The sequence below is a fragment of the Myotis brandtii genome, unplaced genomic scaffold (genome assembly GCF_000412655.1).
Source record: "Myotis brandtii unplaced genomic scaffold, ASM41265v1 scaffold230, whole genome shotgun sequence".
Taxonomy (NCBI): domain Eukaryota; kingdom Metazoa; phylum Chordata; class Mammalia; order Chiroptera; family Vespertilionidae; genus Myotis; species Myotis brandtii.
Genome location: NW_005358650.1, coordinates 4,822,279 through 4,827,313, shown reverse-complemented (window position 1 = coordinate 4,827,313; position 5,035 = coordinate 4,822,279). Strand labels below are relative to the sequence as shown.

The following is a 5,035-nucleotide window of genomic DNA, read 5'->3' as shown; positions in this document are numbered from 1 at the left end:
TCCCCAATTGGCCCTGCTCTGAGCCCGACCAGGGGCTGCACCTAGGGATTGGGCCTGCCCTCTGCCACCCGGGAGCAGGCCTAAGCCAGCAGGTCCTTATCTCCCGAGGGGTCCCAGACTGCGAGAGGGCACAGGTCGGGCTGAGGGACCCCCCCTCCCCCCCAAGTGCACAAATTTTTGTGCACCGGGCCTCTAGTATAATAATAAAAGCATAATATGCTAATTAGACTGGTCATCCTTCCGGATGTCCTTCCTTCCAGACAAAGCTACGGTGGGCAGGGGCCACGGCAGAGGTGTTAGAGACCCCTGGCTACGGTGGTGGCAGGCAGGGGTTGGCGCCAACGCCTTTGCATGAATTTCGTGCATCGGGCCTCTAGTATATATATATTAATTTATTTCAGAGAAGAATGGAGAGGAAGAGAGAGAAACATCAATGATGAGAGAGAATCATTGATTGGTTGCATCCTGCGTGCCCCCCAATGGGGCCAATCCTGCAACCCAGGCATGTGCCCCAATCGTGAATTGAACTGTGACCTACTGGTTCATAGGTTGACACTCAACCACTGAGCCACACTGGCTGGGCCTTTTATTTCTTTACTGAGACTTTCTGGGGTTTTTTTGTGTGTGTGTGTTGTTTTTTTAAAACTTTGCTTTAAGGATATCTGTAATTGTTCATTGAAGTATTTTTATGATGGCTTATTTAACATTTTTGCCAGAAATAAGCCAGTCAGAGAAAGACATTTATCATATGATCTCACTTAAATGTGGAACCTAATGAACAAAATAAATTGATGAACTAAATAGATCTAGAGACATGGAAGTGTGCAACAGACTGATGATTCTCAGAAGGAAGGGGTGAGGCAAGGGGAGAGATAAACCAAAGAATTTATGGGCATACTAGAGTCCCAGCGCATGAAGTTCATACATGGGTAGGGTCCCTAGGCATGGCTGGGGATCAGGGCCGATCTGGGACTTACGGCTGCTGGCTGGGGCCTCCCTTCCCCAGCTTCCGGTTGCCGGCCAGGGCCTTCCTTCGTTCTGTGCCACCCCTTGGTGGTCAGCATACATTATAGTGAGTGATAGAACTCCTAGTTTTCTGGTCGAACTCCCGTGGGGACACTTTGCATATTAGCCTTTTATTGCGGGAAGAGATTAACCAAAGAATTTATATGCATATATGCATAATTCATGGATACAGACAATAGTGCAGTAAAGAGATCAGGAGGTAGCAGGAGTGGGGAGTAGGGGTCAAAAAGGTGGGGAAGGGGACGTCTGTAATACTTTCAACAATAAAGATAAATTTAAAAAATAGTAAAAAATTCACTAAAATAAAACTTTTATACAATATATTTTTTTTATTCTGCCAAAATTGACAAAGAAAATGCCCCCTTTTAACATTTGTGTTACATAGCATGGCTTCCTTTTTGAAGGTTAAGTGTGCAGACCAAACAGAGTAGGTCAGATGGATGACAGATGCACCATCTTACTTCTATTTATTGTAGGAACCTTATGAAAGGAACTGGGGCTTTATAAGGTATTTGAAATGTAAGAAAGAACATTTAGTGAGCTGTGAATGTATTTGTCTGACATGATGAAAAATGTATAACCTAATTTTAGGTTTTGTTTTTTAATGATAGGTTTTCTTGTTTAAAGAACATTAAACATGAATATGTGAGAAATGTCCTATATTCATACATTAAGGTGTTTGTACTCTTTTTTTTAAAGCAAGTGATTATTGTCTTTCATTTATGATTAAAACACAGATTGTTAGGGCTTTATACCTTGGTAGATATTATTCATTCTGAGAAGCATTTTCTCGTGTTAAAATATTAAAGCCTAATCTGAAATATTTCACAAACACAAGTGACTTTTTGAAGGTTGTGCTCTTACTTCTATGCATTTACTTTTTGCATATTATATATCAGCTTTTCAGGGAGGAATGTGTTCTTTGTTACTGAATATTATACATTTAAGTTGAATCTACTCATATATTCATATTAAACACCTTAGTGGGAACCTTATAATCACAGATAAACTGCTATTCCACTTATTACCCAAGACAGTGTATGTGTATGAGCACGACAAAGCCTACTTGTGGGTGTTTATGCTCTGTTGTGCTTTCCCAAGGCTTTTAATAGTAGGGATGTGTTGTCATACCCAAGTGCTATTAGAGTGAAATGATTTATCAAATTAGAACATTCAAAACACAGTTCATGTACTCCAACAAAATAAAGTTCTGCCTTTTATTACCCATCATTTTAATCTATTGCAAAGTACAGGTAAACCTGTTGTGTATAGTTAAACTTGTTTTACCAATTGAAGATCTTATTTAACTTGCATTGCCCCTGCCCTGACACATACTTCAGCCCGGTGAACTGTATATAGCAGAACAGTTTACCTATTGTCATTTCTGTTTCCAATGACTTGGTGGTGGGTAGGTAGGACACATCATAACAGAGATTTTCATTAAATGTTGATTTTTCATTATATTCTGTCAAGTATAATGCTAGGAATAAAAGCTAACTTTGTACAGTAATGTTCAAAATGCCAGCTCCAAGCAATTGGGGAAGGAAGTGTATGTATGCACTGAGTAATGGCTAACCTTCATTGAGCACTTTGTATATGGTATGTGCCCAGCACATGGGATTCTGTTAGAATGCTCACAAGAACCCCATTTTTATACTTTTTGGATAATAATTTCTTCACAGCTAGTAAGATGTGGAGCTGGATCACAACTCGGCAGTCTGAGTACAGCCTGAGTACAGCAGTTCCATGGAGTCATATAATCTTAATTTTTTTTGTGTGATAAATAAAAGGTTTAATATCGCCATTTGAAATTAGTACAATAATTATACTTAAAATCTTTTTATTCCATATTATGACCAACTAGCCAGCTAAGAAAAGTGTGACGATGGGGCAAAGAAGATTCAGAAGAAACATGAGGTAAAGGAAAGGAAAGAATCAGAGAAGGAGATAAGGTGACAGGAAAAGCAGGAAAGGAGAGAGGACAGTAAGTGGCGTGGAGAGGAAGGAGTGTTCAGGCTGAGGTTGGAAAGGAAGCAGAGAATGGCCAGTTACATGGTAAGGAAAGAACCGTGGACAGTTTTGAAGTCTAAGTAAATGATCTTTATCGTGTCTGGCTTTCCTCTTGCTTTGTGAATTTCATCCTGCTTTTTGAAATCCTCACTGTGCTTCTGATACTCAGAGTTCTTCCACTGATCTTTGTGGGTTAGACTTCTGGGACTTAAATTCTTAAATTCATTTATGGTGAAACTTCATTCAAAGGTATATGATTCAGAATTCAGGTTGTATGTACTACTTCTGTTATTTTCCTGTTTTCTTACATAACGCATGATACATCCACAGTCAGATTTTGGTAAGTGGTTTGTTTGGTGCATTTAATTTGGCTATCAATCAAAGCCTTGTGAATTTCTCCCTGTACTCATAGAAATGAATTCCCAAACTTACCATTTATGTTAGTTTAAAGGTTTATTTAGAAATAAAGTTTGACAGCATGGAAGAGACTCCACTTTTAGAGAATTAAGATTTTCTTCCCCTGAGATTATCCCAAAGAATTTATATGCATTTATGTGTAACCCCTGGAAACAGACAATAGTGTGGGTGCAGGGTAGAGGGAGTCATTGGGGGTGGAGGTAGGGGAAGGGACATCTGTAATACTTTCAACAATAAAGATAAATTAAAAAAATATTTTTCCTGTGATAAAACCAAAGAATTATTGTATGTTTATAAAGCAAGTACTTCATAATTATGTTTATTTGTTACTTAATTGACCACAGATTTAATGTTCAAATAGATTCTTTGTATTTTAAGTATAATATTGAGAATGTTATAATGAAACAAGCACTGGGCTCACATGTAACCTTGAGCTGGTTACTTTAATGTCCCTGTTTTTATTTTATTTTTTTAAAAATATATTTTATTGATTTTTTACAGCGAGGAAGGGAGAGGGATAGAGAGTTAGAAACATCGATGAGAGAGAAACATCGATCAGCTGCCTCCTGCACACCCCACACTGGGGATATGCCCGCAACCAAGGTACATGCCCTTGACTGGAATCGAACCTGGGACCCTTCGGTCCGCAGGCCGACGCTCTATCCACTGAGCCAAACCGGTCAGGGCTGTCCCTGTTTTTAAATTTGTAAAATGGAGAATGCATCTGTTTATCTTAACTGGGTGAATTGACAAATGCAAATGTGTAGTAGAAAACACTTTGTAAATATAGTAAGTGCTAATACAACTTATGTTTGTTACATTAGTATATTACTTTTTAGTTTGCCCCTTTTATTAATTAAAAGATGAGCAGATACAGAATAGACTAATCCTTGTATTTCATTTAGGTTACCCAAGTATTTAATTTCAATAAACTAAACTAGTATTAGTCAAAGAAACTTGGTCATCAGATGGAAGGAAAGTGGTTGAATCATATCTAACTTATAATAGATCTTTTTAATAGGGGCAAATATCTATGCCATTAGTACTGTCTTTCCCTTTGACAATACTTTAACGCATAACTTATAAATATCTTTTTATCAATCAATCTTACTTTTCCAAACCCAGACTAGTATTAAGCAAGATAGAATGAGCAAAAATCAGGAAGATCAAATAAGCAATCAAATGATCAAATTGTCATTGGTCACTAATGGAGTTTTAGACTTTTAGAAAAATGATTAGTTATTAATTGTCATGCCCTGGTTGACAAAGGTTTTGTTTTTTAAAAATCATGGTAAATTTTTACTGTGATTTTGAAATTACTTTGTTGGATTATTATCTCCATAAAAACTATGAGTAGTTTATTTTTCATATTGTCTCACATGAACATTTTTGCTGAAATGGTAATAGTAATATGGATATTATTTTTAAAAGAGCCTTATTTTTTAGAGATATACTGAAATATTTACTGATAAATGTGATTTTCTTTTATTCTTTATTGTTTAAAGTATTACATGAGTCTCCATTTTCCTCCACTGACCTCTCCCCAGCCGCCCCCACCCCCCAACACATGCCCTGACCCCCA

At 37.5% G+C, this 5,035-nt stretch overlaps 1 protein-coding gene across 1 annotated transcript in view; it reads left to right on the top strand.

Annotated features, from left to right (window-relative positions):
- Positions 1 to 5,035, top strand: part of FBXL17 (F-box and leucine-rich repeat protein 17) — a 449,858-nt gene that overhangs the window by 117,996 nt on the left and 326,827 nt on the right. The gene's annotated exons all lie outside the window — the stretch shown is intronic.